The sequence below is a fragment of the Ictidomys tridecemlineatus genome, chromosome 8 (genome assembly GCF_052094955.1).
Source record: "Ictidomys tridecemlineatus isolate mIctTri1 chromosome 8, mIctTri1.hap1, whole genome shotgun sequence".
Taxonomy (NCBI): Eukaryota; Metazoa; Chordata; class Mammalia; order Rodentia; family Sciuridae; genus Ictidomys; species Ictidomys tridecemlineatus.
The window spans coordinates 42,260,210-42,280,762 of record NC_135484.1 but is presented as its reverse complement, the minus strand read 5'-3'; positions in this window follow the sequence as shown (position 1 = coordinate 42,280,762).

Below are 20,553 nucleotides of genomic sequence, written 5' to 3'. Positions count from 1 at the left end.
AAAAGAACAGCAAGCTTTTATGCAAGTCTGAGGTCTCATTCAGTTGAAATGCACTCCTCAAATGCCAGGCACAGTAACTAAAAGTTTATGTAACCTGGATCTGCAGGTTGATAACAAGCTAGTTATGCTGGAGAAAAAGAGAGAAATAAGTGTATTTTGAAAAGCATTCTTTGAACTATAGCAAGAGTCTTCATAAGACATCAAGAGTACATTTAGGTATAATGTGAGAATACCTAATTTTGAAAATTTGCTTTGGTTCATAAAAAATAACTGCAACCCTATTTTCTTCCTGGACCTTTCAGAAGAATGCAAAATTTCTACCTTATTTTAAAACTCATTAGTCACTTAACTAAATGATGTCAGTAAGTCCCAATTACAATATGCATGATATTTTGAGGAAAGATAGGTAGAAATTTCTGAATTAAATGATACATTGTGTTAAAATCCCAGTATACTTATCCTTTTATACAAATCTCTTTAAGATAACAAATAATTTCCCCCTTCAATCTCATCTACATAGTCCTTTACCTTACTTTGGGCTCTCTTTTACAGGTTCAAATGAAAAATAAATAGGGTATCTCTGAGGGCATATAAAGGGTTTAGGAAGAATTGAAGATGGGAGAAAAATGGTTTATTCACTGGCTCCTCAGCCCTGGCCAGCCATCAGTTTTTGCTCAGGGTTCTGCTGGGGCTGTTCAGATAATTACTAGGCATAGTCAGCTGACTACTTATGGACCTTTTGCTCAGATAAAGTCATAGTGGTTGTGGATCACAGGGATGTCATTACCAATATCTTCTTTTTTATGTTTTTTGTTTGTTTTACTATTCCCCTTAGAATTAATCCTCAGAAAGGGTGAGGATATAGTTCAGTGGTAGAACACTTTCCTAGAATGTATGAGGTCCTGGGTTCGATATTCAGGACTTCAAAAATGAAATAAATAAAAAATTTTAAACAAGCTACACTGGCAAATGAAGCCTAATAAACCCCAAGGTAAGAAATTATGGGATTTTATTTCTTCTTTTACAAAAAAAAACCCAAAAAACTAATGGATAAACTTTAGTTTTGTTTGTTTGTTGTTGTTTTGTTTTCTGCAAGCATGTGGGGAAAGAAAACTCCCATCAGTTGTAAGGTATGGCACACTAGGACTTTTTTTCCTTGGATCTCAGGGACTATATTTTGAGACATTGTGGTAAAAGACAAACCCAAAACATGAATTAAAAAGACTTCACTGAATACAGTTTGTGTAAGCAGAATTATCTCATGACTTAGGGGGAAATGCTGTTTTTTAATATTTTTTTTTTGCCATTGGCCAATTTCATTCAATATTGATTGAGACCAGTTTGCAGAAAGACCCACATGGAATGAAACATGTCATAAGTTGAGTTACTCAGAAACAGATTCTAAGATAAATACTCATGAAAAGTGACATATTCAAAAGTATTCAAGAATACAGTAAGAAAGAGGGGGATTGAAACTTGGAAAATAATGAAACCAGATAAGTGTGAAATATCAAGCAAAGTAGGTGTATGTGTCCACTTAATGTGTATTCAAACCATTTTCGATTTTCCTTCCCAACAGGTATTAAAAAGAACACACATTTATAGATTAATTTGTACCCTATGTATCAGAGATCATATTCATCCATTCAGGTAGGGATGCCATATCTGAAATAGTTGTGTTTGGAAATGGCCATAGAATCCTTTAGGGAAAGACAGAAATAATTACTGCCATATAACTTGGCATTAGTGGCCTTCCTCATGCATATTCATTGTCCCCTTAATGATGCTGTACATCTTAGAATCATCTAGGGATTAGTATCTCATAATTTTCTACAGAAATTTGATGTCCTTTATTTTAAAGATGCATCCTTCCAGCCAGGTGCAGTGGCACATGCCTGTAATCCCAGCAACTCAGGAGGCTGAGGCAGGCAGGAGGATCACGAGTTCAAAACCAGCCTCAGCAAAAGCAAGACACTGAGCAACTCAGTGAGACCCTGTCTCTAAATAAAACACACAATAGGGATGCGGATGTGGCTCAGTGGTTGAGTGCTTCTGAGCTCAAACCCTGATACCAAAAAAAAAAAAAAAAAAGTATTACTTCCACTTAACCCCTTTATTCTCATAATCCTCTTTGCTAGAGAGTCTAGTTTTATAATTGCTGTGTCTCTCATTAAAACCCATGTTATTTTAGGAATGGTTCATACTGAGCTTCTCTGGGATGCTTGATCTTGTCCCCTCACAATCAGTGTCATAACCTCAGTGAAGCCAATGTCTTCTGAACCATTTGAGACAAAAGACAACTGGGGCAAGATATCAAGGTCATTGAATTTTTCATAATGGATCATTCTAGAATATCTATCTCTCTTAGGCCATCTTCATGAGCCTTCTACAATATGTCAGTAGGGCATTTGTGGCAGCACTGCTTCACTTAATATGAATCATCATTTTTTTCCAAGTTTGGAAGAGTCATCCCAAATCAATGATATGATATGACCAAATCAATGATATCAATCATAGAGTTGGTGAAGAGAGAAGCAGAACTACAAAAAGGGCTAGGTGCACAGCCTGAAAATAGAAAAAAAAATCTCCTATACTAATTTTACAGTCTAGACATGAAACTATCAGGACACTGAGATGTGGAGTAGGATGTACTGAGTGTATTCACAAAAGAATATTGGATCTGGTTTGTTGGTCAGAATGGCTTGCTGTAGGGTAGCATTGCTTCTAGTCTGAGAATCATACAGAAGTCTCAACTGGGCAGACACCTTGAAAGCTGATAATTCTCTTTCTCAGTAATTGACATCTGCTCTTTCTGGCTATTAATTCAATAACTAGGTCAAGTTTCAGCAGGACTACTAGGAGAGATAAGACTTGCTAAAAGGATGAAGGTATTATTTATTGAAGGAGTTCTAGGACCTGGCAAAAACATGACAGAAAGAATGGAAAAATGCCTGAGAATGGACCTTCAGGGAATTTTACTTACAGAGGAGTGGAGGAATAGGTAGAGGAAGAGAAGGGGCGTGAATGACTACACTGTCAGGTGAAGTTTTACTTGTTAACTTTGGCTCAGTTTGAGAGAGGAGCTATGGAAACAGTGCAGTGTCTGTTCACACTCTTATTTCCTTCAGGTATTGGTTAAAAGTACCAATGATATGTAAATTTACAGGCAAATTTGGCTCTCTGTGGACAAAGGTAATGTGGTTTCTAGCTTCCTAACAAGTACTAATGTTGGCTTATAAAATGATCTCACCATTGTACATCATGCCTAAAAATGTTTTGGGGATTCAAGGATCTGTGTGCAGAGCACTGACAATGTCTCTCAGGCAACCTTTTTTTTCGTGCTCAATGAGTTACATAGAGACTTAATCTTGCTTCAGAAAGATAAATTTCCATTACATGCTGCAAGGTATGATCACAGAAATAATAAATACATAATCAATTGGTTCCATAGGTGATATCTTTAATCTATTTTCAATGAATGAATTCATTTTCCATTCTTTTCATATGTTTGTGTTGAGATTGAATCATTCCTAATTTAGAAGCAAAAGTGTGGGCAATTAGCACAACAGGCTGGGTCTTGATATACAAACTGTGACCTTAGAATAGATTTTGTTGTTCAAGGTGAAGGCTTAAATATAGCTGTGTCCTCACTAATTCTATGCACTATTTCATTTAGTAACCAACTTTCTAAGAAAATTAGATGAGAGATGAAAGTAGGCAAAGTCAAGAGACAGTTTTTTTTAAAAAGAAAAAAAAAGTTAAGTAAGGTAATAAAATTGGAAGAAATTATAGCCTAAAGAATAAAAATTATTCCTTGTTAAATAATGAATAAAAGACACACTTAGCAGAAAATGAAAATATTCTTTCAATGGCATATGAAACTTTTTATAGATTTCCTAGGATTTATGCCCAATCATTCTTCTTGAAATAGACAATGTAATAGGAATGCATATTCTAAAATTACATTACAAATCCATTTATTTTACACATAAAATTGATATATTCATAAAAGTGGAAAGTGAATTCCATTCTATGAATGAAATAAGGAGTGGTAATCAGAAAAATTATTAAGTTCATAGGTAAGAGAAAATGCTTCAGTTATTGTATTGTATAAGTAATTAAAATTAATTTCAAATAATAGATTGTGAAATATTGGATTTTTGTAAAGCAATTATGTATGTTTCTTTTTGGACAATGCAATGTGTGTTCTTAGACAATGCACATCTCCACTCACTCTCTTGTGTTCCTGCCATTTGCCTTTAGAAGAACATGTACCTGGCAGTATCTGGTCCAAAGAGAATGAGGAAGCACATAGAACAGACCAGAATATCTCCCAACAAGCACAGCTGGGTCATACACAAAAGCAGATTTCCTACAACTGGCCCTGCACATAAATTCTAAAAATACATACTTGGGGCAATTCCTTAAGGTTAGGGATGGTTTATTGTTTCAATAACAGACCAATACCTCAATCATTCTCTTAAATATGGATATTCAACTTTGTCTTATACCCCAAAACATATTCTGATACTACAAATTTACAATTCTTTTCAAAAGAGGCGTTAGGATCTCAAGGGCATATCTGTTGGAGTCAGGAAAAAAAAAATGATGCTTCAGTAGAAATAGAACACAGTTTTTCAGTACTGCCTTATAAGTACCTGGGTCATTAGTGGCTTTGAACATCATGTTATATTGCTAGGCCTCAATGAAATACTGGAGATGATCTCTAAAATCCCTTCAATCGCAATGTGTTATAAGTACTTGATTTGTACTCTTTTGTTTTGATCTGCAATCTTACTATGTAACTAATACAAAGTCTAAGTCCCAACACCAATACTAACTGTAAGAGTTCCAAATATCCTCATCACTTACTCCATTACCCCAATTATTTCTTAGCACAGCAAAGGTGTATGTGTTGCTCAGGATAAGTTGAGCAGAAGTTGCAGAAGTCAGGACTACAATTCTGAATATCTTAGGCAAATTCATAAGAAAGAACAATTTGCCACTTTGTACATGTGAAAAGATATACAGTAAATTATGAAATTTGATTCTGCTGATCCATACAGAACAAATCATATCAAGGATGGGTGGTGCTAAACACAGCACTGTGCTTACAGAATTTCTGGTGTACACCCTGGGGAGTGAAACACGACCAAGTAAATATGTTTGGAACCAAGTGCAAATATGAACAGGGCTGTTCTATACCCTGAGGTGAATACTCAGCTCCCGGACTGTCACCATGAGCATCCTCCCTTTTCTTTTCATTTTTTTGAACGAAGATATGACTTGAAGGATGTCAGAAACTCGCTTTCTCAAAGTGTTTCTCAATAGTTTATAAAGTAGCTGAAATGTCAGCATTAGTCTATTTCTCAACATTTTCTGTAAAGTATTTCTGGAAGAATGACATTGCATCATTTTAAAGGTTCTGGTGTATTACTAGAGGTAAGTACTCATATTCTTAAAGTGGCGTTTTATTTAATAGTTCCTCCAGTGTCCTAATGAGTACTAAATAAAATAAAATTATTTAGGCATCCCATAATCCAATTTTAACTTCCCTTTTCCAGTTTATAACTATTGACCTTCTGTGTCTAACCCTCTTCTTATATGTATTAATTTTATATTCAAATCACCATAATTCTGGCACTATAATATAATCTATATTCTAAAAATATTTTTTTCTTGTGTATATAAAAGTGTAATCAAATAATCTACTTTTGCTAAAGTATATGAGGTCATGTTGGTTGCCATCTACAAAAATAAAGTCAGGAAGAGGAAAAGAAGATGAGGGTCGTAATTTTAATTAGAATGATAAGGGGAGAATGTTGAGGTAAATGGCATTTGAGCAAAAATTCAAGACTTGAGACGGAGTGAGCCATATGTTTGTTTATTTGGGAAAGAAAATATCAGCCAAAATTGGTGCAAATTGGAAAGACTCTGAGGCAAAGATCAGTCTTCTGTTTTTGCAGTTTGAAATGAATTAAGCTAGAAATTGTTAAAGTGATGAGGTGAGAGAGGTGATAGGGCAGATAATGCAGTATCTTGAAAGCAGTGTATAAAGAATTGGCTTTTGAAAGTCTGAGGAGTTCTAAGTAAAAGAATGATACATTGGGCTGGGGATGTGGCTCAAGTGGTAGCACGCTCGCCTGGCATGCTTGGGGCACTGGGTTCGATTGTCAGCACCACATAAAAATAAAATAAAGATGTTGTATCCACTGAAAACTAAAAAAGAAATATTAAAATATTCTCTCCTCCCTCTCTCTCTCTCTCTCTCTCTCTCTCTCTCTCTCTCTCTCTCTCTCTCTTTCTTTCTCTCTCTCTTTAAAAAAAAGATATAATCTGACTCTCATTTTACAAGGTCATTCAGGTTACTATCCTGATAATTGATGTGCCAGGGAAAGGTCCAGTGGTAGAAAAGTTAGGAGACTATTGCAGTAATCTAAGCAAGAGGCAATGATGACCTGAATAACAGAATTATTGAGAACTTTCCAGATTCTGCATAGCTTTTGAAGCTAAATCCAACAAGTTTTCTATCATACTGGATACGACTTTGAATAAAGATAGGAGTGAAAAAGATTTGGACTATTTAAAAGGAAGAATAGAGTTTCTAAGTATAATATGTGTGAAGGGGAATATCAGGAGCTCAGTTTTCAATATGTTATAGTTGAAATGACCATTATTTTGGGGCTGGGGCTAGGCCTTAGCGGTAGAGCATTGCCTAGCATGTGCTAGGTGCTGGGTTCGGTCCTCAGCACTACATAAAAAAATAAATAAATAAAGGGATTGTGTTCAACTATAACTAAAAAACAAAATTTTAAACGAAATGACCATTATAATCCCAAATTAAAGTGTAAAATAGGAAGCTAAGAGGAAATTTATAATTTGTCATAGGAATAAAGGCTACAGCTATGAATTTGTAAAATGTGGCTACAGAAATGCTCTTTAACTATAATCTGGGTGAGATCACCAAAAGAATGATTATGCAGATGAAGAAAACAAAAGTGTTGATCTAAAGCAAATGCTACTGAAAGATCAACAAGATGAGGAGTAATTAATAGCTGCTGGATTTAATGACATGGAAATCATCAGTAAATTTATTAAACAGTTTTGATGGAGAAGTGAATTCTAAGTCTCACTTTAATAAGTTAAAAACACAATTGGAGAATTGACTCTAGAGAGGAAAAGAATAAGCAAATACTTTAGGAGTTTTGATATAATGAAATTATAGGTGATGAAGAGATTGGATAAGGAGAACTGTTTTGATTATGTTTTTCTTAAAGATGGGAAAATAATGTATGTACATATTAAATTGGGGTTATCCACTCTGGAGGTATGAATTGATGACACAGGAGAGGAAAAAAATTAAAGGAACAATATCCTTAAAAGGGGAGAAGAAAGATTTCTGAAAATAAGTGAAGGGTTTGTCCCTGACTGAGGCCATCAACATTCAATTCATGGTAATGAAAATAAAATCAGAGTTGGGAGGTAAATGTAATGCCTACAGCATGTGGAACTACTACAATGGCTAACATATTTCTGCATGGGCTAGTGAGAATGTGAAGTCTGAGGAAATAGGTATAAACAATAGGAAGAGAGAGAAAATAAATCAACTAGGGAAATACAGGCCATCCTGGGTGATATTCATGGCCCACTTGAACGTTCATGAATTTAGATTGAGATCAATCAGTATAGCGGTACACTTCCAAATCAAACTGAGTTGAAAGATTTAGGCACAGAATAGAAGGGGCTTTATTTACAATGCCATTTTGGATTTGACAAGCAAGTACAACAAAATGAGAGAGAAAGAGAAGTTCACAAGTAAGCAAAAGAATTCAATAATAATGATCAACCATGAAATTAACCTGGAAAACAGGATAGGGATGGAATTAAGGATAGGAGGGAGATGAGGGGAATAAGAGTGATGACAGGATAGGACAAATGAAGTAGAAGGATTTCAGTTGTGGTGTCACAAGAGAGTGTGATATAAAAATTTTGAAGGTCATAGAGGAAGAGGAAGAAACTGGAAATTTAAATTATAAGAGCTGGGGTGACCATGGAAATAGTAGCTAATGAAGGTGGAGAGGAGTCTTAGTGGAGGAGAGAAGTTTAAGGGAATGAGGACCTGGAGTGTTAGAACTACCACCCAGAGGATTGTCATAATGAAGAATTAAGGCAACATTGTGAAAGAATACAGTCATAGTGATCAGGAGTACCGGAATGGGGCAGGAGTGACCCAGGGCTTAGGATCTCAAGATTACAAAACAGTGTGTATTGACATGTCTAATGACATGAGAATAAAATCTGGGGACTTGTGGAAAAGAAAAGAATGATGGGGAAAGAGCAATAAAGAAAGTCAAGTAGAGATTTGCCAGTCTCTGGGGCAAAGGAAGCAAGTTAGATAAAGGAAATCTTTCTTCATCTGAGATAGCTCCCAGAAAAGAAGTGTCCACTGGGGAGAGTCAGTTTTCTCATAAGAGAAATATTATAAAGTATCTTGCATAGTTTAGGTGGCACATATGGGGAATGGTTAACAAGGACTGTCATTGTGTTTCAAAGGATAGAGATGTAGGGCTTCAGGAATTATGGAGAGTGAGAAGAAAGGGTCATCACAATGATGCAAGAGCCAATTGGGCATTTGAGTCTCCATAGAATGATTAGAGGAATCTTATGTTTATATTCACCTTCAGGCAATTCTTAGTACTTTGTGATCAATTGTACTAAGAGAGTCATTGGATATGAAAATTGATGTTTTGTTAGTCTAACCCTTTATTTTATTTTTTAAAATAATCCCCAAACCATCAATTGTAACCAATGTACTGCTCTGGATGGGGATGCTGGTAGCCGGTGTAACTGTGAATGCTACAGTGCAGATCATACATGGAAAAAACCCTTTATTCAATTTTGCTGTGAACATAAAGCATCTATAAAAAAACAGTCTCTGAAAATCAGTCAAAGCCTGAACCTCAGAGAAAGATGTTGTGCCTTGTTTGTCCTTTTCCAGATGTGATTCAATGAAATGATACATCATTTATGGAACTACCTCCCACTACCACTTTCCCCAAAAATGATTAATCTCTGGCATGTGATTCTTTTGGAAATGTATTTTTACTCCACTATTCACCCTGATCGTGTCCCTTATTTTATTATAATTATCCAGACCATATTTTTACACAAGGAAAAATAAGCTTATAAACTGTGCCTATTTTACCTCTGAAACCCCACAAAGCATTTGACCCATCACTTTGTCAATTAAGTTAAGAGTACATATTTATTAGGTAGGATTATGTATCAACAGATAACTAGTTAAGAAAAGGAGCAGGTAAATTTTGATGTAGAAAGAATAGAGATAAATAAGCATACATACTATTAAAAGGGAATGTTGGTAGGAATTCAGGTGTGACTTCATTGGAATTTGGGGAAAACGAGAGAAAATGTAAACACAATGTTCCTAAAAAAAAAAAAAAATGGAGTATAGGGCTGAATTGTAAAGTCAAAAGATAAAAATAGATTAAAATATTAGATTAAGGATATGACAAAATGCACTTTACTTTCACTAATATTTTATCCTAATTTCCAAAGAAATAAACTTTTCGTAAATGCTAGACCTGTAAAGACATTAACACCGATTGAAACACTACTGAGACAGATTTAACAATTCATGATGCTCTATTTTAAGAATGAAATTATGCAATTTGTATTTCTGCTTGCATAAGTGGAATAGATATTAGATATTTCTTTGTATATATTTTCTTGTAATATATCATAATTATTACAATGTATAATTATCATAGTGGGATGTGTAATAATACTTAGGAAAACCGTATTTTCTTTTGAAAAATATTCATGTCATAAACCCTAAAAATCCTGTGTGTTAGTGTGCATGTGTATATGTGTATTTATACCTCTGTATATATTTGAGTTTGTACATATGTATGTGAAGAAATAATTCTATATATCCATCCATGAAAATGCTTTTCTCTAGGTGGAGAAGTAAAAAATGACTTTTCTTACCCTTTTTTGATGTAACGGGTAGAGAACTCCTGACTTTAATGAACGTATTTTTATTGTTAAAATAAGAAAAAAAAGTTATAAAATTAGCATTCAATACAACCAGAGTTTAGATATTAACTTATTTATTTTATAATCATATGTATGAGTATGAAAGCAAAATAAACTCATAAAGATCACTAGTGAATTATAAATTGACTTGCTTGACTATAGGTGTTTTAATTAGTAATGTCATAAAGAGATATTAAACTATTTTCTAAAGAAATTATTTCCATGATATTGGAGAATCTATGTAAGTTTAAAAAAATAAGACAACATTTAGAAACTGCCTGACATATAGACCTTTTACCTTTGATTCTGTAAATCAAAGAAATGTGGAAACTCGATATAATGTGCAAGCTGGACAGTGAGAGAAAGGGAGGATCTGTTGGAATGTTAAGATTTTCTTTTTCTTCTTTACCTTTTCCTTAGTCCTTTTAAATATTAATGTACCTAAAGAGCATCTCCCAATCAAAGAACTGTTAGCTGAGGTCAGATTTTAATCATTAAGAAGATGGCGAAGGCCAGTCCAAGTATTCAAGATGAATAAGATTTTGTCATACAAAGGATTCTTTCTCCCTACAGCTCATGAAGATCTCTTCACTACTTCTTTGGTGACATGAAAATTGGAACTGTATTTCTTAAAGAAGGGAACAAAAGAGACTAAACTTTAATTACACTGTTTTATTTCCCTTGCAGCTGTGTCCCATTAGCTGCTGAGCAGTGGGAAAGTTCTTGGCAATCTTTGACCCTCCTACCCATACAGTCCTGTGCAAACTGGTAATTACAATCAATTATAGGCCACTGACTGGTGAAAGAGACACATTTCTTCTTTTTCTTGTAGAGGCCTATGAATTAACTTTACTGTCGAACTATAACTTTTTAATTTCTGCATTTAAGCTACTAAAAATTTCAATATATATGGTTTTCTTTAAAATTGTAATAAGTGCTAAGAATTGTGATGTTTTCTAACTTAGTCTTGCCATCAGAGATTTTTTTTTTGGGGGGGGGAGTTTAGGCCTATATTTGTACATACTTTTGGGCATCAAAAACATGCACAACTCCTGTCTGAAATGTCCATAGACAAATAGTTTTAAGATTAGGAAATACTTAACAAACATTTTTAATGCAGTTAGTTTAACACATTTAATTCTCACATGAAAATAATAAAGTAGGCACTGACATTTACCCTCTTAATGTCTCAAGACACCCTTACCCAGGGAAAAGAGCATTTCCTCAAGGTTACACAGTTAGGAAATGCTGGCTTAAGGGATTTTACTCAAGTCTTCCAGCCTTGAGTTCATTCTCTCAACCAATATGCTTGCTATACTGCCTTATTGTTGGTTGGGATCTTTATGGAACCATAAAACATTCATGTGAAAGAGGGAATAGTAAAAAAAGAAGTATAAACAGGTAGAGATAGCACTTACAACACTACTGGGGATCGATAAATTCTTATTGACTGCCTCTTCCCTCATTTAGCTTTAGAGGAATGTGACTTTGCACTGAGGATGTTGTGATTTATCAGATTCTTATCACATACTCACTGCAATGTGATACAGAAAAGGCAAATGACTTAGAACCAATGGTTTACTTCTAAGCGCCTAAAGATTTTTATGGGCCAGTGCAGTGTTAGATAGATGTTGAAGCTCTGAGTGAAGTGTGAAGGTTTGGGCCACATTCTTCTACTTTTCTGAGACCAACCATAAGCTGTTTTTGAAAAGTGGAAAGAAAGTCCTCTTAAACAGTTATGGATGCTTAGGATATTCCAAGTTAGGGGAAGTTTATACTTAAGCTTATGCCTAACAGTTTACAGAATCAAGTGCAAAATGAAATTGCAGGGCCCACCATTCAAAAAGTGTTAAGACTTTCAAAACAAAGAAGAGCAGAGTTTTCAGCTAAGCATGGGGACCTTCCAAACAGGGTCCAATTAAAGGTTGCAGACGCCTGAAGGTGGGTGGCCTCTCTGCTCTGCTGTGCCTTAGCTTTAGCTTCCACTGACCTAGGAACGCCAAGCCAGCCTCACTCACTCAAATGAAATGCAAACTTTTCTGAGGTCCTGTCTGTACCTACATTCTACTAGCAGAGGATACATTCTTCTTCCCATGGAATTCGAATTTCCAATACATAAGATCAAAAAAGTGTTCTCCATCCCATCCACATCTCCTCCACATTAAGCTAACCTGATTGTTCTGGAAAGGTACACCTAGATGAGAAAAAGCCACGGGCCCATTTCTTACTCAGGCCTATGCCTGGCCCAACCAAGAGGTACTGAAAGAGAATAATCCAACCCTCAGCTGACCCACTCTGTTCCCTTTCTCTGTGGCCTCAGAGAAATGTGATTTCTGACTAGGTATAGAAAAACGTTCTTATTATTCACTCATTCACAAAAGACTGAAGGATTAAGAGAGTTTTATCAGTGATCTTTCATTCTTCCACTCAGCCAGAAACTAGAAATAAACTTTATAAAGGTCAGTTCTAGAAACGCATTTTAAAAGACAGAAAATTGTATGATAGTTTAATGTATCTTCATTTTAATCTTTTCTGTCTGTGCTGCTGTAAAAAGAGAGCTTGCCCAAGTTTTCTTTCTTGGGGCTATTTCTTAGTCACTTTTTACCCCCCCCCCCTTTTTTTTTCTTTTTATTTATTCTCTTTTATTTTTGACAGCTCTTCTGTAGAAAGTTTATCTTTTATTAGCTCTTAGGCCTCCAGTCATCACGTACTGTCAGAACCCTTTGGGGCATGTTGAACTTTTATTCCAGTGTTGTCTCTCTCTCCTGAAGCCTTATCGCTATCATTTCTTTGAAAGGCTGTCCCCAGCATAATATCTGAAGGTTAGTCTCTCATAGAACCTTTTAATCATACCACCAGAAAACTCAACCAGTAGTATTATTATTCCAGTCTCATATTTATGGGTTTAATTAGCTCAGTTAGATATATAAGCAGAGAAACTTTGGCCATTAAAGCAAATTTGTTGATAATTATTTAAATTATCGCCTACATTTTAGTAACATGCCTGAATATTCTGATAATAATAAAATATGCTGCTAAGAGAAAACCTTTCAAAAACTCCCTTGCATATTTGTGCAATCTTGTAGTAAGAATAATGTATGTATATATGCAATATTATATTTATGATGTTAAATTTATTATGTTAAGTTTCTCTGCAACTTTACACCTGATTCCTACTGAGGAGCTAAGCATCAAAAACATATTGTATATTTTTTCTTAGCAGATGCTTGCCACTTAGATAAGGACATTCATTGAAAAATCACTTCAAGATCACTCTCTCAGAAATATTATCACATGTCATGCAGAATTTAAATGTGATTTTAATTACATTAATAACATAATTTAAAATTTTAAGTTGTTATCTGGAGGGCAGTCTTTGAGGCTTACTAGCAAGGGAACACACAAAACTGGAAAGATAGAAAGGAAGGTTTATTTTCTTTGTTGGCCTCCAACTAATTGCTCTAAAATAAACTTAGTGGTTTTGCCAGCTTTAACTCTCATGGAAGAGTAAGCAATCCAAACTCTACTTGATGTGTTCACATATCTATTGCCAAGTTTCTTTTTAAAGTTCCCCAAACAAACATGTACGCCAATTAAGCAAAATAAATAAGGGAGGAACTTGCTGTGCCCTCATGCCATTTTCTCATTAATTCTAGGAAATGACTCTGGGACTTCTTCCCATTATTATCCAATAGATTAAATGGCATATTCCCCCAAATGACTCTGGTAAAAGTGCCAGATTTACTTTCATCTTGGACTCTATACACTTTGAATGAAGCCCAGACCAAACAGTGCCCTTTGAGGCGGAAGATGCCTTACTTCATAATGTCATCCTGTAGAGAAAGGTTTGAGGAAAGGTCAGCTTTCCCCCAGAGTAAAAGAAAATGCTGGCAATTCATGCAAAGCCACTTCTTGCTCCTTAGATGTATCTCCATTTAAAGATTTGTTGCAAACCTTTTCCCATCCGATAGATTTTAAATATCAAACAAGAGAATAGGGATTATATTCACAATTAAACAACATATATTAAAATATACTTCATTTTAGAATAAGGTAGTTTTGAAGTACAATGAAGAAAACCATTAAACAAAGTAGAGATGAATGACTCCCGACCACTTAGTCTGTATCAGTTGAAATTCAGGCCAGAAATGGTAGATTTATAGGGTTAATTAAAGAAAATACAGTGATAAAACTATTTTCCAAGATGTGATCAAGAATAAGAGAATCATTAAGATACTATGGATCACAGTAACTAAGAATGTTGACAAAATATAAGTGCCTCTAGGTTTACAGGGATAGGAGGATGGAATATTGTAACCAGAATTGGAGGAAAGCTACAGACCTAGGAGAAGAGTCCCTTGGCAGGATTGAACCATAACAGTGGGGGAGTGGGGTGGTATAAGAACCAGGATGTGCTTTCCTCTTTCCATGAGATCTCCCAGTGGTACTTCCCATTTGGAGGGACCAAATGAGAAGCAACGACAGCATCAGAGATTAGGTCTCCCGGCTTCAAAAGAGGGTCCTGACAATTGACCTATTAGTGAAGCCAAACCAGCCCACACATACAATTTATCTTCTTTGGAACTACTTTAACATACACACTTAGGTTTTCCTCTCAGCATTCTTGACAATGTTTAATAGAAGTTGAGAAAGAGAGGTCTGCAAAGAATAGTTTGAAGAAAAAAAAAATATTTTAATGAAAAAAGTCATTAAACATTTAAGCTGTTCTCTGTATTTAAATGAATCATTATGTAACTAATTACATTATCTTCTTTCCCTTTTACATGGCTGATACTAAGATGTCCTTAGACAATTATAAACAGAGACTGCCATTTTGATTTTAGCCCTCAGACATATTAATTATGTTCCTTACTTCTTAGTAATATTGATAGGAGTTGGCCTCACATTAAGGACCAGCCTGGAACTTTTATTCACTTTCTTATCCCTTGTTATAATATTCATAAACATGAGCAATTCAACCAATACATTATTTGTTATTGTGTGTTTAAGTGGTACAGCAGTGAAGACAGGAAATAATTTCACAGATCTCTGTGTAAAAAATTTTTATGTTATACAGAGAAAAGCATAAGAAAAACACTGAATTTTCCTCAGACATCTGAAGAAGAGCATCTCACTTTTATTTACTTTGAGTAACTTTATTGCTGTCTGCAGGGTGAATAATTGTACTCTTAGAAATAGATATGTAAAAAATAATTCCTGTTCTCATTAAGAAAAATTAAGATAAGAAATAAGACAATGGTGTAATCAATGTAATAAAAATTAAAATAAGTCCCATCATAGGAACAAATTTACATTTGCAATTCTTATTTTTACCTGTATTTCTATCTCTTTAAATGAGGCTGATTTAGAATGCTTCCCTTTGAAAAGAGATTCTATCAATATATGCCATGGCCTTGGGAAGGAGTCTATCTACAAAAGAAATAAAATCAAACTGCCCAAACTATTGATAATGCAGGAAATGGCTTCAGGCTTACAAGGCAAGATGGAGAAAGAAATATCATTTTAAAAGACACCAATACAGACTTCTCCTTTCCTAAAATTGACATATATTGATATTACTGCTCAAATGCCAATTTGACATTTATCTGTAGTAATTCCTATAGTGATCATTATTTATATAGAATGTGTCTGCTTATATGAAATAACAGAAGATTAACCTCCTTTATTTCTACCTGTGCCCTGATAAATCTTGAATCGTTTTTAAATAAATGTAATATTTTTCAAAATGTATTTCCAGTATGCAGTATATAACAGACACAAATTATATTTTAGATTTATATCTTTATTTATTATACAGTAAAATTGAATTTTTTTGGTGAAATTCAAAGATCAAGACAGCAAATGGCTCTACAGTTCCCCCAAACCACCTTGTATTATTTGTTTATGGCTGTGGTATTAATAGTGCACAGTTGCCCTTCTATTATATGTTTGTAGTTCCCTTCCTCCTTTACCCATCAATATGTTCTTCCTCACTATATTTTTCTAGAATGTCATATAAATCAAATTAAATCAAATCACCCACCATGTAAACATTTCCAATTGAATTCTAATTTGCATAATTCCTTTAATATTCATCCAGATTTTTTGCATGTTTCAATAGTTTGTTGACTTTGTTGTTGTTTTCAACTGCTGAGTTGCATTCCCTTGTACAGATGTACCATATTTTGTTTATCCATTCACCCTTTGAGAGAGATATTTGAGTAGTTTTCAGATCAGTGTGATCATGTATAGAATTGTCATAGATAAAATTTATATTCAGTGTTTTTGGGGTGAAAATAAGTTTTTAGTCCCCTACTGTAAATAACTAGGAGGGATATTACTGGGTCACGCATGCTGAAGCAACTGCCAAACCATTTTCTAGAGTGACTGCACAAGTTTGCATTCACACAATCAATAATAAATTTGCTCAGCACCCTTTGCAGTATTTGCTATTGCCAGATTTTTTTCATTTTATTCATTCTAATTGGCATTTAGTCTGTCTCATCATAGTTTAAATTTTCATTGTTGAATGATAATGATGTTGCATAGTAATTATGTTGTGCTTTATTAAAGAAAACATAAGTGGTTGATTTTCTCAGTGAAATCATTTGGGCTGGTGATATTTTATATGAATTTCTATAATAATTATAGAATTTCTTTTTTATTCAGGTTAGTTTAGGTTGATTGTGTTTTACGAAACTGTCCAACTAAGTTGCCAAATGTATGTGACTAGAATCATACATGTTGTCTCATTATCTTTTAATTATTCTCAAAATTACTGGGACAACCTTATTTCTTTGCTGATACCAATCATTTGTCTCTTTTTCCCTTAATCTTGCTTGAGGTTTATAAATTATGTTGATTTGTTTTCAAAGAAATACCTTTCATTTCACTCTTGTGTACTGTATTTTCATTTTAAATTTCATCAATATTTATTACATCCTTTCTTCTACTACATTTGGACTTATTTTGCTTTTTCTTCTTTAATCTATGGTAGAAGTTTAGATATTAGATATTTGTAATCTTTTCTAATATAGATGTTTAATAAATAAATTTTCCTCAATACAATGCTTTAGATCTATTCTACAAATATTGATATACTGAAATTTTTTGGTTAGTTGAAAATATTTTTCTTATTTCTCTGAGATTTTCTCTTTAATGGGGCATAGGTAAATGTGTCAATCAGTTTCCAAATTAATAACTGCTTTTCTCTAATCTTTCTGTTATTGTTTTCTAGTGTACTCCATCATGGTTAGAGAACATATTTTCATTTGTTTACTTAAAATTTCTAATGGTTTATTTTATAATACATGGTAAGGTCTAGCTTTTTTAAAGCTTTAATATTTCAAAACATGATATTCGCTAAAATAAAACTTTCAATTTACAAATATAAGTCAAACATTGGATTGTTTTCCAATATAATTGCTTCAATCCTAGTTCATGAAAATTTACATAGAAAGAGAGATTTTCACTTTTTAAAATATTGGTTCTACTTTGAAATTGAACAAGATGTAAAGCAGAAGAACTTTAATGCAGTAAAAGTGGATATCAATAATTTTTCTTCTGAATATATTTAATTTAAACTGGTTTCTATTTGCAATAAAAATATAAGATAAATCAAAGTTCCAAATTAAATGTGAAAACTGATTATTTCTTCAGAGAACTTAAAATTATGAATTTAGCCCTGGAGAATTTGGTGATCCAATTTATTTCCTATCATAAGGTAAAAATTGAACAATTCATATTTGGACCTATCCATATACAAAGAAATTGTAAAATTTGTTGAACTAACTTGAAAAATTATTGAAATAATGCCCAGCAAGTTATTACAATGTAAGCATTCAATTTTTACTTTTTAATGGGATGTTTTTCATGTTTCTAGACATAAAATATTTTCACATAAGCTAGCTATATTTCATTTAGAATTTACTCAGGCTTACTTTGTTAAATATATAAATTGCCTTTTTCCACAACTTTTTCCCCTTCCAAACACAAGTAAACTTTTACTAAATCTATATCTTTAGGATAATAAAACAGAAAATAACATATAATTATTTTAAGGGTTTCTATTGATCTCTATGTGAAATTTTTTGAGATTGCTAGTAAATGATACCCTCTCCAAACCACTGCAGGTATAATGTTGGATCAGTTAAATATCTCTAAAGGAGTTAGTAGCATCATAATTTTAGTTTTGCTCATAGATTTTTTTCTCAAATGCTAATATTTATTTATTAATTTATTTTTATTGGTTCATTTTAATTATACTAGACAATAGGATTATTTTTACATAATTATCAAAGCATGGAATATAAGCTTGTAATTCTGTCCCCAATACTTTTCCTTCCCTCTCCCCCTCCCTCTCCCAGCTCCTTTTCCCCTACTCTATTGATCTTTCTGCTATTTACTTACAGTTTAGTTTTCTTTTTTTAAGTTAGTGTCTTGTATATGTACATGATGTGAGATTCACTGTGGTATATTCATATATGTAACATAGGAAAGTTAGGTCAGATTCATTCTACTGTCTTTCTCTATCCCATTTCTCCTCCCATCTGTTCATTCCCCTGTCTACTCCACTGATTTTTCTTCTATTCTTTTTTTATCCCCTTCCCCTTATTTTGGATAAGCTTCCACATATCAGGAAAAATCATTCAACCTTTGGCTTTTGGGTACTGGATTATGTTACTTAGCTTGATAGTCTCCATATCCATCCATTTACCAGCAAATGTCATAAAGTCATTCTTTATGCCTGAGTAATACTCCCTCATGCATATACTGAGTAATACTCCCTCTGCATTTTTAAAATTCATTCATCTGGTGAAGGGCACCTAAGTTGATTCCATAGCTTAGCTATTGTGAATTGTGCTGCTATAAACATTGATGTGGCTGCATCACAGAAGAGCTGGGTCGTTTGTTGGTTCCATTTCTAGTTTTTTAAAGCATTGCGATACTACTTTCCAGAGTGGTTGCACCAATTTGCAGATACACCAACAATGTATGAGTGTACACTTCTCCCAACATCCTCACCAACATTTATTGTTACTTGTATTCTTGATAATTGGTATTCAGACTAGAGTGAGATAAAAATCTCAGTGCAGTTTCAATTTACATAGATGCTTTGAAGTGTATGACCCTACTCTGTCTCTTATCACGATTCTAGATTATTAAGTGAAGTAATTAATCATAAATAAAAATTGTAAGATAACAAAACTAACCTTCATGTTGAATTGCTTGATAAGACAAACAATGTGCAGTTTAATATATTTGTTGAGAAAGATATAAATAAATTTTTTAAAATTTTTTAATGTGACTGACATTTACAGGCAATGTAAAAGCTGGCACTCTCAATTAGATTTCAGATAAAGAGCTTCCAGTATGACTGACATATTCAGGGACTGATATATAAAACAGGAAGTCTAGGGAGATCTCACAGGCATGGGTGAATAGAAGGTACTTAAGGAGATGAAGGTAAATTAATTCTCAACTTCCAGTCATTTTTTACTTACTGTCAATGAATACAAACTGCTCTACATTCATACTTTTATATTTTCAAAGAAGTATTCAGAAAGAAAAGCTCAAATGATAACTTGGTATTGTTGTTGATGAAAAGAGCTAGGCTTTTATAATCTACATAACAATCAATTTCAATACAAAATCTTTTAGATTTTTGTGATCTTGGATAAATATGAGTCTTAGACTTTCCAACAAAAAGTGAGGTTAATAATATCTACCTCATGTGGCCATTAAGCTTGGTCAAAATGTTTGAAATCACTAGCACAGAGTCAAGAATTGAGCAAATACTTTTTCAAAATGCATTAATTCCTAAACCTTATGTTTCACTTACTAGGTGAAGTGAGTGCTATGATCCAGAATCACAACTGGCTCATTCATTCAAAAGGAAATAAGTGATTTCAAGGACAATGAAGCACAGGGATAAAGAAGCTTTTGAACACTAACCTGACTTGCTTGTGTATTCCAAATTGACCTTGATATTGTCTCTCCTTGGCCTAATAGCCTTAAGAGCATAGAGAAAACAGGTGTAACAAGTGCAAGAAGTCTTTAACATTTTTTCTAACAAAATACATGCACCAAATATTTTCATATATGCGTGAAATAGTCCCATGAATTCATCAAATTCCAGATGTTGGAGAGAAACATTAGTATTGCCCTATAATGATTATTGCATAATCTCTTGTCCCCTATTTGTTTCTCCATTGAAGAAAGTTCACAGCAGTACCCATGAGAGCAAGCGGGCTTATTGTATGAACCTTTTTTGAAGTTCTGTTTAAAAAATGACATAATTCAATAACTTTACTTGTGATGTTTGTATTAATTGTTCAAACCTACAGTGTAGTACAGTGCAGTTAAGAGTCACTATTAAAGGATAAAAAGTGCTTTTTAAGCATTATGTAATTTTAAAATCTTAATCTTTTTATTATTTATTTTATCACTATTGTTTATTGTAGTTATATAAATAGCAGTGCTTTATAGCTTGTGGAT